General features: G+C 39.3%; 1 pseudogene; it reads left to right on the top strand.

Annotated features, from left to right (window-relative positions):
• The first annotated feature begins 19986 nt into the window (after positions 1–19986).
• On the top strand, positions 19987–20550 carry LOC121226747 (probable calcium-binding protein CML18; annotated as a pseudogene).
• The last annotated feature ends 200 nt before the right edge of the window (positions 20551–20750 follow it).

The raw sequence follows: 20750 nt of genomic DNA, 5'->3' as shown, positions 1-20750 counted from the left end.
AATGGACTGAATTGAAACAGAAATAAAAGCTTGTGGTTAAATTAAAAAACAGAAAAGAACGAAACAAGGGTCAAATTGCAACGCGTTGCAAAGTCTGAGGGACTGCGCGTGCAATTATACCATTTAAAGAAAACACGCGGATCCTCCCCCCGGGTCGGGTCACCGCGCGGGTCAAGAGGGCCTCAAAACGGCGCCGTTTTATGACTTGTATAAATATAAAAAAATGCCCAAAAATATCATTTTCATCACTTTTCTAAAAACAGAGAGCTTTCTCTCTCTCAAGCCCCCAAGGCCGGCCAAGATCCGGCCGCTTCCGATCATCGGGCCACCTTCCGTCGACCACCGTGCACGGTGGTCGGAGGCACAAAATCGGATCTTTTTGGTCCCCTTTGAAGCCGATTGCCTCTAGACCACAGATCCATGGTGGAATGTCGAGAAAGATGAGCCCAAGATCCGAAAATGAGGAGAGACCGCTCGTCTCCTCCTCCACCGGTGACGACGAAGACGGGCTCCGACGCCGGCCTTCGAAACAAATAGGTACTTTTCTTTTCCCTTTTTTCTTTTGTTTAAAAGAGTAGTGTAACAAACAAAAATAAATAAAGAAAAAAAGGAAAATAGAAAACGCCAGAACAGAAAAGAAAAAATGGAATCTACCTTTTCAATTTTTCTTCTTTTTATTAAGTTGTTTTTTTTTACCCTCAATCGAAGGAAGACCCCTGTTACATTTTCTTTGTATCTTTATATAGCCGATTACAATACATTTTTATCTATTTCTATTATTTTGCACTGTTTTTGCCTCTGCTTTGCGTGCTGTCCTTGCAGGTAATTGATGGGAGTAGCTGGTGGCGTCGGTGGCAGAAACTAAAGCGGCGGTAGACGTTAGGAGCCCCCAGGGACGTGCGGCGCCTTAGCTAGGGTTTCAGAAAAGCTGAAACCCTAGTTTGACTTTTGTTGGGCCTTGCTGTAATGGGCTTGTTTGGATTTGGGCTTGTAATGGGGCTGTTTGGGTAGATTTAGTTTGGGTTTAATTAATTTGATCCTTGGGTCTCTGCTTGTTGGGCCCGGGCATAAATTAAGCTGTACAGCTGCCCCTCTTTGTTTGTTATCGTGTAACGATAACAGAGCAAAGACTAAGAAAGACTAATTTTGCCCGGTCTCGTCGAGTCTTGACTTCTTAGTGCTTCTATTCAAGTGGCTTCACTCCAGTCCACTGTGCCTTATTGCTTCAATCCATTCTACTGTACTTCAGGAAGATCTGATTTGTAGCTTTAATCTTCTTCGCAAGGGAACGAAATTTATGTTTTCAGTCTGTTCCACTGCAACATCAGGGGATAAGACCTGACACGATCTCCTCTACTGTAACTTCAAAGAGATAAGATCCTTTATTTTAATCCACTCCATTGTAATCTTAAGGAGATAGGATTACTATCTTCAATCTGCTCCATTGTAATCTCAGGGAGATAAGATCTGAAATTTTTCGGTCTGTTCCACTGTAATCTCAGGGAGATAAGGTCTCTGGCTTCAATCTGATGTGATCTACTCTACTGTAACTTCAGAGAGATAAGACCTGATGCGATCTACTCTGCTGTAACTTCAGAGAGATAAGATCCTTTATTTTAATCCGCTCCACTGTAATCTCAGGGAGATGGGATTACTAGCTTCAATCTACTCCGTTGTAATCTCATGGAGATAAGATCTGAAATTCTTTGATCTGTTCCACTGTAATCTCAGGGAGATAAGACCTGTATAATAAACCTAATTATGCCTAATGATTAGGATGACATGATCAAAATGAAACAAATGCTCCTAACTAGACATATGTGAATGGTGTTTGCATGAATGCAGATTTTATTTTTCCGAGAATGATCTCGCTTAGGTTGTCATTACTCGAAGTTTACTAAGGCTTTGTGACTGATTTTTCTGAAGAAACATTGAGCCAGACTGTCCCCATTGTAAACCTCAAAGTTCTATCCACTGGGACGCCAAAATTCGTACCATCATTCTCTCACAGTAATCTAAGGGTAGAAATATGTGGCTTTTCCTCTGTCCTCTTTTATCACAATTCGGGGATATAGGATCTGAACCATTCTGGTTTCCTACACCATTCCCGAGGTGTTGTACCAAAGTCTTACGCGCAAGTGAAGGCTCTCTTCTCCGAGGTAACCTCTTCCTATTGCCTGATGATCATTGCTTGCTTGTTCATTTAAGCTTTGTAATTAACACGACAGCTTGTCATTTTGTTCAATCAATGTTTAGACAACAAAATCTGAAAGGATAGTCTTTTCATTCTTAGATATTTCACCCTTTAAACTTGGTATTTTCTAAACAATAGTCATGTTTTAGGTCCCTATATTATTTAGAAATTTTCCAGAGTAATGTGCAAAACTTCTTTCCTGAAAGTTTTATTAGTTCGTTAATCATTATTCCTATGCAACGTGTTTGCAAAAAGATCATAACAATGGATAAGAATAAAGCTAGTTCTGATCATAACTCAAATAAAACATCAAAGATGGCGAAAGGAAGGTAACAAAGAAGTGGATTGGGAATGTGCGTTTTCACAAAAAGAAATGAAGAAAGAAAGAAAATAAAAGAATGTATTTTCAAGAATACACATAAGAACTAGGTGCCCCAGTTATCGCAGCTTGAGTTTCTCTGTACAAACTTTCCAAAGACCCTTCTGAGTTTGACATGTGTTCAGGAGATCTGCAATACTCTGTCAATGTTCCAAGACGTTGCATATCCTTTCTTATTGGTTCAAGTAAAGCAAGATCATCCTATGCTCCCGATCAAAATTTGATCCGCTCAAATCCTGATGTTCCAATCCTGCCTAATACTTGAGTCGCCTTTTCCGGGTTTTCGACTCAAGCCCTCTTTGGTCTCAAAGTGCCCTTTACGGGTTTTCACCTTAGCCTCTCCAAAGTTTTTTTTCTTTAGGAAGCAAAGCGCCCTTCACGGGTTTTCACTTTGGTTCCCCTTTCTTTCAAGTGAAGTATTTCTTGACGGAGTCTGCGTTTACAGGATTTGGTAAACTTTTGCCATCCATCTCACATAGGATCAAAGCTCCACCAGAAAAGGCCTTCTTTACAACATAAGGGCCTTCCCAATTTGGCATCCATTTTCCTCTAAAATCTTTTTGCATAGGAAGAATCTTTTTTAGTACCAAGTCCCCTTCACGAAATTCTCGGGGGCGAACCTTTTTATTATAGGCTCGCATCATTCGTTTCTAGTACATTTGCCCATGGTGAATAGCTCTTAGCCTCTTTTCCTCTATTAGGTTCAACTGATCGTACCGAGATTGGATCCAATCAGCTTTATCCAACTGTAGCTCAGATAACACCCGTAGATAAGGGATTTCAACTTCAATGGGTAATACTGCCTCCATTCCATAAACCAGAGAAAAAGGCGTTGCCCCAGTAGAAGTTCTAATAGATGTTCGATAGGCAAGGAGAGCAAATGATAATTTCTCATGCCAATCCTTGTAGGTTTCAGTCATTTTCCCCACAATCCTTTTAATGTTTTTATTGGCCGCCTCCACTGCACCATTCATTTTTGGACGATACGGCGATGAGTTATGATGCTTAATTTTAAATTTGCTACAAACTTCAGCTATTGTGCTATTATTCAAGTTCATCGCATTGTCGGATATGATCCTCTCAGGCATTCCATATCGACAAATGATCTCCTTCTTCAAGAATTTGCTGACTACTGCTTTCGTGACATTTGCATATGAAGCAGCCTCCACCCACTTGGTAAAGTAATCAATTACTACGAAGATGAAGCGATGCCCATTAGAAGCCTTTGGTGATATTGGCCCAATAACATCCATACCCCACATGGAAAACGGCCAAGGAGAGGTCATGACGTGAAGAGGTGAAGGAGGCGCGTGTATTTTGTCTCCGTAAATGTGGCATTTGTGGCACTTCCTGGCATGATCAATACAATCTCCTTCCATGGTGGGCCAATAGTACCCAAATCTCATGATCTGTCTGGCCATCGTGAAACCACTGGCGTGCGTCCCACAAATACCCTCATGGACTTCTTCCAAAATTTTCTTGGCTTCCACAGCATCCACACATCTTAACAGTACTTGATCCTTCCTTCTTTTATATAACACTTCTCCATCTAAGACATATTCAATGGCTATCTTTCTCAGAGTTCTTTTGTCATTCTCAGTCGCTTGATCAGGGTATTCTCGATTCTTCACATATTGTAGGATACTCTGATACCAAGGACAATCATCTTTTCCCTCCTCCTCAATATTGCAGCAATTAGCCGGGGTCTCAGAGATACTCATCTGAACAGGCCTCATTGCCTCAAGTCTATTCACCTGAATCATCGAAGCTAGAGTAGCTAATGCATCAGCCATTTGGTTTTCCTCCCGTGGGAGGTAATAGAAGGTGATATCGTCAAACTCCTCAGCCAATTCAAGAACCAGTTTTCTATAACCGATTAGCTTAGGATCTCTAGTCTCCTACTCCCCTTTGAGTTGGTATATCACCAACGCTGAATCCCCGTATACTCTCAGTACTTTGATGTTCCGTTCAATGGCTGCACGAATGCCCATAATACATGCTTCATATTCTGCCATGTTATTTGTACAATCGAAGTCCAACTTGCTAGCAACAGGATAATGATCTCCACTTGGGGATACCAAAACTGCCCCAACTCCATTACCCGTAGCATTTGAAGCTCCATCAAAATTTAACTTCCATACGTGATCCATTTGAGGATTTTCTTCAGTATTCGCCACATACATCAAGTCCTCGTTTGGAAAATCGAAATTCAAAGATTCATAGTCCTCCAAGGCTCTACTAGCTAGGAAATCGGCTATTGCACTTCCCTTTATGGCCTTCTGACTGACATATACTATATCAAATTCTGAGAGCAAGATCTGCCATCTAGCCATTCTCCCGTTCAAAGCAGTCGATTCCATCATATACTTTAAAGGATCTAACTTTGAAATCAGCCAAGTCGTGTGATACAACATATACTGCATCAGTCTTCGGGTTGCCCAGATTAGAGCACAACACAACTTCTCAATTGATAAGTACCTCATTTCGCAATCGGTAAATTTCTTACTGAGATAGTATATGGCCCTTTCTTTCTTTCCCGTCTCATCATGTTGGCCCAATACGCATCCCATGGAATTCTCCAACACTGTTAGATACAATATCAATGGCCTATCTGGACTTGGAGGTGATAAGACTGGGGTATTAGCCAAGTACTGCTTTATCTTATCGAAAGCCCTCTGACACTCTTCATCCCATTCACCCGGATTATGTTTCTTTAAGAGCCGAAATACTGGATCACATTTCTCTGTCAGTTGTGAGATGAACCGAGCAATGTAATTCAGCCTCCCTAGGAAACCTCGAACCTCCTTCTGAGTGCGCGGGGGAGGTAAATCTCGTATTGCCTTTACTTTGTCTGGGTCAACCTCGATCCCCTTTTTGCTAACTATGAAGCCTAATAACTTCCCTGATCTGGCTCCAAACGTGCATTTGGCCGGGTTAAGCTTGAGCTGAAATTTCTTTAATCTCAAAAATAACCTTTTCAAGACCTGAACATGCTCTTCTTCCGTTCTAGACTTCGCGATCATATCGTCAACATAGACTTCGATCTCCTTGTGCATCATGTCGTGAAACAAAGTCACCATAGCTCTTTGATATGTTGCTCCCGCATTCTTCAATCCGAAGGGCATTACCTTGTAACAGAATGTTCCCCATAAGGTAATGAATGTGGTTTTCCTCATGTCTCCAGGATGTATCTTTATTTGATTGTATCCAGAGAAACCATCCATGAAAGAAAACAATGAATAGCCCGCCGTGTTATCTACCAAAGTATCAATGTGAGGCAGTGGAAAGTTGTCCTTTGGACTAGCCTTGTTCAAATCCCTATAATCCACACACATTCGTACATTTCCATCTTTTTTGGGAACAGGGACGATGTTGGCTACCCAATCCGAATACTTGACCTCTTGTAAGAATCCAGCGTCGAATTGTCTTTTGACTTCTTCTCTTATTTTCAACACAATGTCAGGTCTCATTCTCCTGAGCTTCTGTTGAACGGGTTTACAATCCTCCTTTATGGGCAGACGATGCACCACAATGTTAGTACTTAGCCTAGGCATATCTTGGTACGACCACGCGAAAACATCTTTGAACTCTTGGAGCAAATTAATGAGGTCTTGCCTTGTCTTTGCGGTGATTTCAGTTCCAATTTTCACCTCCTTTCCATCCTCTAGGCTCACTATTTCTAATGATTCCCTATGAGGTAGGATATGCTTATCCTCTTGTTCCACCATTCTTAACAAGTCCGGAGATGCATCATAATCTTCGTCATTTTCAAAGTCGTGGGATCCCTCTAAACACACTTCTTGCTCAAAAATAGGCCCCGCGTTTGAGGCAGCGTCACTCATGTCGTTGATATCTGAAAACCTATGAGGGCACATCAAAGAATATACCAAGGATATATAAATTTATGAATATGTTTGTGCAGAAGAATTACAAATGAAAGAATTATTTGTAAGACAATCAATCAAATGGAAAATATAAAAGGAAAAAAAAGTGACTGATCGAGATGAACGTAGACACGTATTTCATTAAAATAATGATATTTAGGCCCAATGCCTATTTCACAAAAGATTTCATATCGTTTCTAGGCCAACAAACAACAGGAATATTTTGAGCATTACTCTGAATAAGCCCTAAAGACTACAGGGATTTCTTCAGCAGTCCAATTGTTTAGCTCGCTTCCAGGCTCATAAGGGCAGATCTCCAACAAGCCCTCTTTTCCGTTGATTCTATGGCGTTGGTATAAACATTTTCCAACATTCCTCCCATACTGCTACCGGACACTTCACATTCAGAATGAATAAATCCTCCAGACACAAAAGATGTAGATATGTGGGGAAAGGTTAAAGGCTCACACTTAGCTTCATGTCCATTCAAACGCGCCCTTCTTCTCTCTTGTCTCTTCTCTACTTCTTTCTTCTTCTGCTTCATGTCTGGCTTGTACCCTAAACCAAATCTATCAAACTTTTCCTTCGGCATTGGTGCCTCAATCCTTCCCTGAAGATATTTTCCCAATCCTTTTCCGGGCAAGGCTCCTCTTCCTACCATCAATCGCAATCCCATCTCAGTGGTCCTGGATATTTTCGGTACTGGAATTCTATTTCCCTCCGCAATAAACATCACGTTCACAAATTCTAACGACTGAAAAGAACATTCTAGTGCCTCATCGTTGATGTCCACATAAGGTGCATCGCTAGTCATCATTGCGATAATATCCTCCTCTGCATCTATTGTTACCAACCGATCCTCCGATACCAACTTCACCTTCTGATGTAATGATGAAGGTACTGCCCCTGCTGAGTGTATCCACGGTCTCCCCAATAGACAGTTGTAGGAGGGTTTAATATCCATTACCAAGAAATCCACCTCATAAGCGACTGGGCCAATCCTTAATGGTACCTCAATTTTCCCCATAACCTCCTTTTTTGTTCCATCAAATGCCCTTACTATGCTCTGGCATGCTTTCATGTGCGAACTGTCTATTGGTAATCGATTAAGAGTGGACAAAGGCAATACATTTAGTGCAGATCCATTATCAACCAAGGCCCCCGGGAGTGTGTACCCTTTGCATCGGACAGTAACATGCAGGGCTTTAGTAGAACCTCTTCCTCCGGATGGTATTTCATCATCATTGAAGAAGATAAAATTGTCAGCACCAATATTGTTGATCAACCGATCCAGCTTGTTTATCGAAATATCGTCAGCCACATATGTTTCGTTTAGCACCTTTAAAAGTGCATTCCGATGTACTTCTGAGTTTAGGAGTAAAGCTAATACAGAAATGCGGGCTGGCTGTTTGTGCAGTTGCTCCACAACACTGATTCACTGTGTTTCAAAAACTTCAAAAACTCATTTGCCTCCTCTTCTTTTATTGGTTCATTTACCAATGGCTCAACTTCTGCTGCTTTCCCTTTCCTCTGTTCTTTCTTCCAATTCTCTTCCTTGGACGACTCTGCTTGAGCATCATATCTTTTTCCATTGCGCCTGTAAGAACCTATTTCCTGATTTCTTTCTGCTTCTTTTCCCAAAATGGTCACATTACACCCGTAATTCCACGGCACCATTTTGTTATCCCTATAAGAGAAATTTGATGGTTTCTGGATTACAATTTTCGGTGTTACCTGAGCCCTAACCTCATTACCCTTAGGGCGTGAGATAATGACCACAGGATGATTCATTTTTGGAGCCTTTGTTCCCAACTCTGTCGCGCATATGCTCCTCATTTCTTTCGCATCTTCATAAAACCTCACTCCTTGTTATCCATCATGCTTTGAACCAAAGCCTTGAATCCTTCACATTCTTGGATTTCATGCCCTGTTTTATGGTGAAATTCACAATAATTTCCCATCTCATGCCCTTCCTCAGAATCTGAAATAACCAACCCTCTTTTTGCCATTTCTTTCCAGACCCGTTTCAATGGAGTTTTTACTTCAGCAATGTCAGTCTTGACTTCTTCTCCTGTACCTTCGCTAACCATATTCACCCCCTTATCTGCGTGATTAGGTAACGGATTCTTTGCGTTAGGTGAGTCGTCAAGTTTGACAACACCTAAATTGATAAGTCCTTCTACTACCTTCTTGAAGGCAGTACAATTTTCTATCGAGTGTCCAGAAATTCTTGCATGATAATCACATTGCGCGTTCGTATCATACCATTTTGGATACGGGGGTTGTAGAGGACTCAAGTAACGAGGAGCAACAACATGTGCATCGAATAAAGTCTGATACAACTCCTTGTATGACATCGGGATTGGCGTGAATTGGGGCTTTTCAGTAGTTTGCCTAGCTCCCGACTCTTGTCTTGATGATCCCTGTTGATTAGCAACCACTTTCTTTGGTTGATTCACGGTAATTGACCTACCATAAGCATTCACATTATTCACTTCATTTTCTCTTTTCCTCGGGGTGCCCTCCTATTATTTTCTCCTCCATCTATTTTTCACTTTTAATGGCATGCTCAATCATTTCACCATTCATGATTATATCCGAGAAATTTTTTGAAGCACTTCCCAACATGTGAGTGATGAACGGGGCTTTCAAAGTATTAATAAAAAGCGTCGTCATCTCTTTTTCCAAAGCGGTGGTTGCACCTGAACCGCCACCTCTCGCCACCTCTGCGCATATTATCTGAAGCTTTCGTTCGATTTGTTCTCTAAATTTTGCAGAGTTATCCTGTCAGGCATCATTTCTGAGACATGATTGTATTGTCTCAGGAAAGCCTGTGCTAAATCCCTCCAAGTAGCAATTTTAGCTCGGCTCAGCTGATTGTACCACTTTGACGCCGCTCCCGTAAGACTTTCCTGAAAGCAATGTATTAATAATTGATCATTATTAATATGCCCCGTCATTCTTCTACAAAACATAGTAATATGGGATCCTGGGCAACTAGTCCCGTTGTATTTCTCGAATTCCGGCATCTTAAATTTGTAAGGGAGCACCAAGTCCGGAACCAAGCTCAGATCCTTTGCATCTATTCCATAGCTTTCGATGCTTTCTATTGCCCTAAACTTCTCTTCTATCCATTTCCATTTCTCCTCAAATTGTTTTGGAAATTCCTCCTTCGCCTTGTCCTTTTCAACCATCTCGTCAAGATCTGGGACAGCAATATTATTCGGGCTATCACCGGGATTGAAGCCCGCTCCGGGTTGAAAATTCATTGGGATTGAAGTATCGCCTTGGAACTGCTAGGGCCTAACCGACACAGAGGGTCTCCGCGGATGCAGCTCAGTCTGTACTTGCGCATGCAGAGGCGTGAAACCTGGAGGATAAAGTGGTTCACCATTGTTTTCTTCTTCACTAACAATCACAGGACCTTTACCCTTATCTACTCCCTTCAATAATTGCGTCATCTTAGCCACCAGATCATTTTGGGACTCCTCCATCTTTTGCACCATGTCACGCTGAATCTTTTCTATTTGCTCTTTCATTTGCGCCTGCAACTGGTCTTGCATTTCTCTTTGAAGTCGCTCTAGCTTCTCCAACCTTTGGTCCATAATTTTTGCCTTAGCTCGGGTGCCGTAACTTTGTTGGTTTTCCAGGTTAACTGAAATGATTTTATTCGATTAGGTTTTTAATGGTCATTAATGCATATGATGTGATGCAATGCATGAAAAGAATGCAAAGAAAAAGAGGCACTGATTCCAATTCAACTTTATTAGAAAACTTTACTAGATAAAGAGTTTCTTTACATAAAATAGACTACATATATGGCTTTGCCCTTACACTCAAAGCCTTAACCTTTCTAGGAAGCCAAGCTAATTCTCGGCCCCTGTCCGACTCTGACTATACTTCAAACTTAATAGATCAGCCTGAACCGCTAGAGTCTGCAGATGATCAGCTACTTCGCGCACTTGAGCCACCGCCTCTCCCATAATATAATCTCTTTCTCTAATCTGCTCTTGAGACCGACGGAATTGTCTTTGCCACTGCTCATTATTTTCTTCCAGAAGCTCTATCCGGATTTCACTATTTCGCAATGCATTCTCTAGCCCTCCTATTTGTCCTTTTAATTCTTCAATTTTGTCTAAGCTCACCCTTAATTCCACCGTAGCATTACGATTACAGTACTGGTGAAGCGATCTTTCTAGTTCAGTTATCCGGACCTTCAACTCCGTCTTCTCGTCTTGGCAAACTAGTAGACTCTTTCCCAAGGCGACTTCTCGAGCCCGAGTATCTTGAAATTTCTTTTCCCATTGATTAGCTTTCGTCTTTTCCTCCTGAATTTCTTGTCGCCATTGTTTTGGCGTTTTACCCAAGCCAGCAGCTCTTACCGACCTACGCAACTTCTTGTAATCTGTCTTCAAGCTGTCCAATCTTCTTCTGCTTTGTTCTTTCCTTTTCTCAATTTATCGGCCTCTAATCTTTGAATGTCCACATCCAGTCCTAACTGCATTTTTTCTTCCTCTAGTTGTTCTATCTTCTTCCCCAATTCTAAACTCCTTTTTTCAAATTCTTGTTTGATGATTTCCATCTCAGAAGGAAAACTTGTAAGTGTTCCTCTAAAGATCGAGCAGTTTCTGAATTTGACGCCGGGATGTTGTCGTTGATCCTTTGATCACGCCACTGACTATACTCGGGGTAATTGTCGGACCCACAGCTAAGATCTTCATTCGACGAGTCTGGTTCCAGGCACTAGATATTTCTCGAACCTTCTTCTTGTAATTGTCCTCCCTATAGGAAAAATCATAATAGGCCAACCCCTGCGTTGCTGGTATGAATTGTCGTGATCTATACTGTCTTGATACGAGTAGAGGAGCATATCCGATAGCTCCCCATATCCCGAGCAGCGGAACCCAGTCGAAATCTCCACATCGGTACAATATCTCATCAGGAATTAACCAAGGAGCCCTCATTCAATATCTTCATCCTGGAGATTCTGGAGTATCTCTATCTATTTTTCCTCTGAAATATCATCCCGTCTTGGCGTGGCCACCAATCTCCTAAGGGGAGTAGCTATCAGAGAATACCCGATAAGAGACCTTTTCGACTTTCCAGAAGTGGCTATGGAACCATGCCAATAAGAGCTGCGCGCATCCAATAAACCTTCCCTCCCCTGCTTTTCGACACGCATTCAAGGATCTAAAAGTTCAGCGAGTATTGCCGGAACCGGTGTAACCCCTTTACTAAGCCGATCAAACAAATCAGATACACCTCGTCTATGTGTCCTAAAGCTTTGGGGAAAACCACTAGTCCATAGATACCTAAAGCGAAGACATCGACCCTTTTCTTTAAGTCAGGATGTACAAGCACCAAATCTCGCAAACTTTTCCAAGGAACACATTTACTGTCGCCCTTCTGTTGGATCCGGGCAGCGACCCACTGCTCGCTCATCCCAGTGATGTTCATTAATTTCTTTAACAACGGAGGGACACAAGTAGCTCTGGAATAAGCCTTGTCGACTTGAATCTTTGGGCACCGAAGCAAGGTCGTATACTCCTCCACAGTAGGCATCTTTCCCAAAAGTGAAACAACTGTAGGCAGGATTCCAAAACTGAGCAAGGGCTCGGAATAAATACTTGTCCACTTTGACACTAAGCAGATAAGGTAGGTACCGTAGTTACAATAGAACAGCTGCTTGGCCTCGACATCCCATTGATCCCAACTTCTTTCATTTCTCGAAGGTCATTCTGGATTACACTGATACGGGTAAAATCCCACAATTCTGACACGTACCCTTCGGTAAGACTATCGCCTTTCTCTCGTTGTGTCGTTTCAGCCCATATTGCACAGCCGCATTATCCTCTACTTTATCAACAAACCCCTTTTCCATGATAAGCTTTCTACCAAGAAACTGAACGTAAATCGACACCTCTTTTAGAATGAAGATGCCATGCAATCACAAACAAAGTAAATTAGCATTAAACATAGAATAAGATTTAAAATAAGCGACAATAATACAACATTCATTTAGGTAAGCACTAAAATTTGGAGTAGCTCTACCTAGGTCAGTTCCTATGGCTCATTACATGTGGTTTGGTTCTAAAGTAGGGTACCTGAACCAGCAGATTCCTCGATCCTCACCCATTATAGGCTCATACGGCCGAGTTCGGTTCAGGGGATACATTTCCCTATGGCCATGCGGAGATGAAAATCTCACGAAGACATAGGTACGGATAAATCCCGAAAGCGATTCACTATCCCATGCGGAGGTGAAAACCTCACGAAGGCGTAGCTTCTCACTTCCACTTAAAAAGGTGTGACCGACGGTCATGCAATGCAATGCGGAAAGATACCAAAATTTAAACAAACAGAGCAATTATAAACCCCAATGATGATGATTACGATAAAGACAGATAAAATGCGATGAAACGGTCGTAATTTTAAACCGACTTTTCAATTTTTGACAAAAGACAAAAAGTAATCACCACGTGGCTTGACCCTCTTATCGGTCTCCCCAGCGGAGTCGCCAAGCTGTTGACACCATTTTTTGATTGAAAAACGGGGTCGACTTGGTTTTGAAAATGAAAAAGGGAGTCGCCACCAATCCTTTTTGAAGTGTGATTGGTCACCTTGGAAAAAGGTTGTTTTAATAAATAATTTGATTTTATTAAAACAACGTTTGGTCTACGAAATTTAAAAAATGGGTTCGGGAGTCGGTTACGTACGAGAAGGATTAGCACCCTCGTAACGCCCAGAAATTGGTACCTAGTTGATTATCTAATGTCTTGATGTCGAAAATGAGAACTGAGAGAATTAAAATACGATCCTTGTATTAAAATGAAAATTTGGAAAAAGAAATATATTCACGTTAATCGAGAAGAGAATCATATCCAGTAAGTTAGAATACAATATCTCAAATTCTCGATACGCGAATGAAAAATGCTTATTTAAAAGATTTTTAGCCATCTCGGATTTAAAAATGAGATCACGACCAGTAAGTTAGGACGTGATTTTTTTAATCCCGAGGTCATCTAAAATTTGAGTTTGGAAAGATTCGTACATTTAGATTTATCGAGAGAATCGAAACCCAGTAAGTTAGGGCACGATTTTCTCGAATCCAAACACGAAATGCCATTTTAAAAAAAAAATTTTGTTATATCGAGCAAAAATAAAGCACAAAATTATAGCGAAAGCAAATTACATTATTTATGCATGGCAAAATCATAATGAACATGATAATATAAAAACGATGCAAGCTATAGCAATCAATATGAACGATCAAACTTACAACATACAAAATAACAAAATAAAAAACGAATAAAGTTAAATCATTCATTCAAAATAAGAACAAAATGAAATAAATAAATAGCAAATACAATTAAGTATAAAAAGATATATATAGACATGAACTAAAATATGTGTATACATGAATTAACAAAATATATAAAGTATATTTTATATAAGATAAATAAATATGCGTATATATAGAAATATGTACATATAGGTGTATAAAACTATGGAATTCGAAGATAAAGGAATACATATAAAAAGTAAGTGTATATATATTGTAAATAAAGAAAAAATATATATGTACAAACTAAAGTTTAAAACTAATGAAAACATACATATGTATACAAATAAATACGTTAATTTATATACATACTAAAAATATATTGAAAATGTGTCTGTGTATGCGGATTTAAAAAATATAAATAAGGGTGTATTTTAGACTATAAAGATTATATATAAATATGTATGTATTTATGAAAATGAAAATGTGTATATAGATATATATATATAGGTACATAAGTTGTAAAATATATAAAAATATATATGTACCGGAAGTTTAAATAAAATCAATATAAATAAATAGGTAATAATAATAATAGTAAATAATAATAATAGGACTAATTCAAAACGGGAACGAAACCTCAGGGCTGAAATCAAAAAATAAAACAGAATAAAGGATCAAAATGTAATATGCGCGAAAAAAGGGGGGACCAAAATGGTAAATACCCGAAGCCCCAAAACGCAGTGCAGCAGAGGGTCAAAATAGAACAAAAACAGAATTCTGGGGCGAAATTGAAAAATAGGAAATAGCGAAACAGGACCAAATTGCAACGCGCTACAAAGTCGGAGGGACTACGCGCACAAATATCCATTTAAAGAAAACACGCGAATCCTTCCCCTGGGTCGGGTCACCGCGCGGGTCAAAGCTCAATACGACGCCGTTTTGGAGCCACTGATCAGACTCCAAACGGCGTCGTTTCACACATCATGTAAGGGCCAAAAGAACCCTAATCTGGTAGCCTCCCTTTCATTTTCTAAAAAAAATAAAAAAAGAAACAGGAAAAGAGAACAGAGAGCTCGAATGCTCTCCTCTCTGTGCCCCTCTCGGCCTTAAAGCTCAGGCCACCATCTCCGCCTCCATGGCCAGTGGCCGGAGCTACGCGAGAACGGCCCCTAGGCCTCCCCTTTTGCGGCGTCCCCGAAGGCTAAGCCTTCTCAACCGTGAGACCAAAAGGAAAGGGATGAAACGCCCCTTTTGCTCGACTCCGACGACGGCAAGGCGGATTCCGATACCGTCCACCGAAGCAGTAAGTATCTTCTCTTTCCCTTTTAGTCCCCCTTATCATTAAACGATTGCAGAAAAATAAACAAAAATAAAGAAATAAAATGAATAAGAACACGAGAACAGATAGAAATACTGAGTCAACCTTTTTTGATTTTTTTTTTTATATTTGCTTCTGTATTGATCTGGTTCCGAAAAAATACAAGGGAAATCCGCTTTTATAGCCGATTTCTTCTATTTTTTTATGCTATTTGCTGTGTTTCTTTACTGTTGCGTGTACGTTCCGTAGAGATGACGGATGACAGGGCCGGGTGACAGACGCGCGGTGGTGGCGGCTGAAGACCAAAAGGTCTGCGGCAGGCGGCGCTTAGGGTTTCAGACACTGAAACCCTAAGTTGACTTTGGTTTTCGGGCTTAGGCATTGGTTTGGGCTGAGGTATGGTTTTGGGCTGAAGAGTATTGGGCTGTTCGGGTTCTGCTAGTTGGGCTGGTAGATTAGTTTAATTATTTGGGTTTGCCCGGGGCCTGTGATGTTATTTGGGTATTGGCTAGTGTAGGTGGGTGGTTGGGTTTTGGGTCTACTGGAATGGGCTGGGTAAAATTGGTCTGTACACAATTATTGATTAAAATATAACCAACGTAAAAAGCACTTTTTTACACAGGCTTATTATATAAAATTATAAGTTGAATCAAATTGAAAGAATTTATTATTAAAATATAACTGGGTTAAAAATTAATAGAAAAGTGGAGGGGTTCATGTTGCAATTTCTCCTCCACAAATGAATTGCTTATTTCCTTGCTGGCATGTCAAATTTTTATAGTGTGAACACGTTAAAAAGTTAAAAGCCTTGTAATATATGATGTTTTAAAATATCTATTATATGAATTTTTAAAACATATTACTGTGATATTCTTCAAAATTAGTCTAAAATATCCAAATCTTATACCTATTTATAAAATTAAAAAAAAAAGGCAGTGGGGATGTAATATATTGGAGTGTTGATTATTATTGACCTAGTAAATAGATAGTGATGGTTGTTGGGAAAGAGCAAGACCTAAATCACTTGTTTGAGTGAATGAGTCCAAAGCATAGCGACTACGTGGAGTTTGGCTTCTATTTGAGTTCATACTCTGCTTTCCTTTGATAGAAATATAGAATCTTTTGCTTTAGATGATGATGTTGCATCTTCCTAATTTGTGGGTCCATTTGCAAAAGGATAGACAGCTTGGAACCCAATACCTAACATATGTCCAACGCCATTCCCTCTCGTGTCTCTCCATTCAACCCATACCTTTGGAGGGAGTTGTCATTGTTTTAATAGAATTGGTCGTGTTAGTGGGACATTTAAAAATTAAAAATATTCCTGGTTTTCTTTCGAAACAGCACTGTGAAATCCAATTAATAAGAAATCCCTTGCAAATGCAACATCAATTAATGGGCATCCATGATTTTGTTTCGGACCCTACTTTCATTTTTCTATTCAATTTTCTCATTCACCGGTACGGACGTTTATGGCAATGCAATCTAACGCTTGCAAATTAAAACCAAATATACGTCTAACTTTCTTAGCTCAAATACGGTGCCGAGTGTCAAGGGTTGGATTATCGGTCTAAATTTGAAAAAGTTGAAACAAAAATATTATAATAAAACAAGTAGAGCTGAAAAAACAATTAGGTATAGTTAAAATTCGGATGGGTTTAGAATGAACATTCAAGATTTGACTCGACCTATTTTTTAAAATTTTAATATATTATGTTATTTATTTTATGTAAATCGTAACACAAAAAATAAATCTATATAATATATAATACTATGATATAAACATTAAAAATGAAAAGTTGTCTACATACACAATTCTAATAAATAGAAAAAACTATAATAGTAATAAGTTTTAAATAAAATAATACAAAATATTTGTTTAAAAAAATATAGACATGATTAAAATGAGCTTTAACCATATATAGATATGAACATATTGTAACAAAATTTTAATTTCACATTCAGATTAGTTCAGACTTGTGTAATAAAATAAACTCAAATTCAGCCTTCCTAAGGTTACATTAAACAAAGGGTTTAACTTCTTGTCTTTCCCACCATAACAAGTTAAGATTGAAAAGAAGATCATTTTAAAATCAAACTTTTAGTTTAGAGTAGGAGGAAGTAGTGAAATGCATTTTCCAGGATGGGAGCCACCTCATGCAAGGCATTCCCATTTGAAAGAACCTCAGCTGCAAAATACAGCAATCAGCATAACAAGTGCATTTTGGGAAAAAGATAAAAAAGTATATATATTATACGATTTTAATTCAGGTCAAAGGAAGTCAATAAGCTTGGCGATCCTACGACGTGATCCCTCAAAAGATGAAAGACTTGGTGGTGAGGTTACAACACAAAGAATCAGCCCATGGGGTGGCCAGCTTCTGCGACTTTCTTTCTTGTGATTCTAACAGTAACTATCGTCCAAGGTATCCGGAACTCCTGAATGTTCACACACAAAGTCCTTATCAATGTCATCTTTGAGCAATGTCTTTAATCAAACAGCTAGAGGGTCGTCTCTCCTGTATAAGGGAAATTTGTTATGAAAGCCATCAAGAGGGAATCAATCAATATGCCCAATTAAGTTCCATAATATACACTTTGTGTGTTTGGCAATAACCAAGAAAATAAGCCTCTCCGGTCTGCACCAATGGAGGACTAAACTCCCAATTTGGCATACTTATTGCTCAAATCAACAAAATTTAAAGCCAATTGATGTGACACAATCAAGCTATTTAAGCTCAAGCTTGACTAAACTCGTTTATTAATTTTCATAGTTAAAACTTGAGCTCCAACTTGTTTTTCCTCATTTGTATTAAAAATTCAAGCCTCATTTATATTTAAGCTCTTTCTATATAATAAATAATATTATAATATATTAGATGAAAATCTCGATTAAGCTCATTAAATGTTTAATAATTATCGAATCAAATTGGATTTTGCTGACTGGCGAATTGGCTCCCTTCAGGAGAAGTCTTGACGTGTTGTCATCTAGGCAGCGACTCAAACCGTCAACAATCGAAACTATGGTCCCTATGGAGAGTCGTGGTACAGTTCATGAAAGGGGGAGTGGTACCATGTTTACAAACATGTCACCTATAATGCCTTGTCGGTGGTTCAAGCTATGGCATGCCCAAGTACCGTCCATTATTATTCACACACTCAATACTAACACCTATCCAAGTCTTGCAAGTACCTACCTCCACGTTGGAGGATGGGGACAAAAACTCAGTACGGAGGCAATAACCTTCATTGTTGATGGTCTGGGTGCTACCTAGAAACGACACTTCGAAGACTTCTCTCGGAGGAGTCCGATTCCCCCTGTCAACAATAAAGGTGCCTTTTATAACAAACCTAACACGGGGACAGTACATTTGATTGTTGACGATCTAAGTCAATTGCCCGAAGAATGACACTTTGAAGATTTCTCTCGAAAGGAGTTAATTCCCCCCATCAACAATAAAAGGTGTCTTTTATAAAAGCTTTATTTTCCAAATATTTTTATTGAAATTGTTGAAAAATATCAAACGGGTAATAAAGTGTCAGGGAGTGACCACTAAAGTTGTTTAAGACAAGTTTCAATATTAGAGAGGTTGGCAATTTATTGAACAACCATATAGAATTGTGTTGATTATGTGGATGATATCTAGCCTATTATTGAAGATCATATCAACTTGAGGAACATATTTTGGAGATTTGAATCGGATCGGATTACTCTTATCCATCATTTGAATCGTGGATATTGAATTATTTAGAACATTGCATTCTTAGCTGACAAGAGTCATTGGTTTACCTTATTTGTTATTATATTATATTCAACTAGTTAATATGGTGTTTAATAGGGATTGTAATGGATTTTCTCCATGTTAACAAGACCTCAAACAACTCTATATTGTACCTAAAATTGAGACACTAAATTTGTTCAAGTAAGGAACTATATCTTATAAATGCATAGTGACAAAAAAACCATTGTTTCAGATACAAGTGAGGAAATGTCAGAGTGTGTGATAGATATGTAAGAGTGGAAATCGAACTGCCGAAAACAAACCTTCTATGCCCTATTTGTTTCTGTGTCAACGCAGTTGCCCACTTCCTTTTACTCTTTCTCCAACATGAAATTTATTTCTAAGCAATTAAGAGATGTAAAGAATCCAATGCAGTGAATGATATGTAAAGAAAATAAGAATAAGAAAAACTTACCCTCTAAATGAATCTAATTTGACTTGATTTTGAATTAAATATTAAAGAAAACAGCATTTAACAAATGACAGGATTTGACCCGCAATGAGTTCACCAAAACATATATTCTTGAGCCCAATGTATGATATATTTGGACCTTGGAATATTAGCCCTAATGATGAGGTGTCGTAAACCCCCTCCGGTTGACGGAGTCTAGCTGCCAGTGCCAGCCAGCAAGAAAGCACGTGCACCAATAGCGGAATTGACCCCACTTTTCACGTATTCTTTTTCCTCTTTCTATTTCGCCAATAATTAAAAGACGAGATACGAAGCCCATTTCAATTTTTTATTTTCATGAGGTTGACTATCCATCCCATCTCTTTTGAATATACTTGTGGTGTTGCCAAAATTTTAATTTTAACAGAAAGAAATCATCGCCTTCCTCTGTATATGATTTTCTGTTAGTTTAGTGGCAATCCAATATTTGGGTACCTACCAAGAAAATGGAGGATGATTAAGAAGGATTTTCCAGGCTAATCTTTGAGTTGAATCCCTACAAGACTCTTTTCGGCGCAGAAAAAAAAAAGGTGAGGAGTATCTCTCATCCCGGAACACCACAATCATCTTGTGCTAGCAAACTCCTAGATCTTATTCGAATTTTCTTTTTGGATTGATTTCTGTATTGGTAGATACGTTTGTAGAAGCATTGAGATATACAGGGTGTAGAAGGATATAAAGAAGAGAAGTTGTATGAAATGGGGGACAAGCAACACAATAGATGAGGAGCAAATGGCGAACACAAAAATATTTTCTTCTTTCGATCGGACAACGAGGACTTAACACAGCTGGAACGGGGCCGCTGTTCGGTCTTGGGGCTAAAACCGAGCCTTGACCAGGTGGAAGCCTTATACAAAAGGCTGATTCAAAACAATGGCTGTCAATTCTCGGAGTTTGTGGCTATGTTGGCTCCGGAGCGCAGCCGGAGAACACCCACAGGAGGAACAATTGAAGCAGGTTTAAGATGTTTGACAGGGATGGTAATGGTTTTATCACTGCTGCCGAGTTAGCACAGACAATGGCCAAACTTGGACATGCATTGACTGTAGAGGAGTTGACGGGGATGATCAAAGAAGCCGATGCGGATGGTGATGGGAGGATCAGTTTCGACGAGTTCTCTCAGGCCATTACTTCCGCTGCTTTTCATATAATTCTTGGGCTTGATTTCAACTCTCATTCTATTTATCCACTTTATTTGTGTTTTGATTTTTTTTTGTTTTGTAATTTTCTGTTAAACAGTGGATCAATTTTCTATCATTTTTTTTGGTGTTGATTTTCGTAGTTATTTCTGATGATGAGATTGCAATCGTCCAATGACCGTGAAATTAGATGACAACCGCTGAAGCAATTTTAACAATGATTTTCACATTATTCCAATTTCAATGCATTTCAACAGTTTAGATTGAGGGGGGGGGCATCCCACAAAAGGGCATCCCACAATTTGTTTGTGATGTATA

This window comes from Gossypium hirsutum, unplaced genomic scaffold, assembly GCF_007990345.1.
Source record: "Gossypium hirsutum isolate 1008001.06 unplaced genomic scaffold, Gossypium_hirsutum_v2.1 scaffold_383, whole genome shotgun sequence".
Classification (NCBI taxonomy): Eukaryota; Viridiplantae; Streptophyta; class Magnoliopsida; order Malvales; family Malvaceae; genus Gossypium; species Gossypium hirsutum.
Note: the sequence above shows the minus strand (reverse complement) of the source record. Positions and strands in the feature narration are given on the sequence as shown.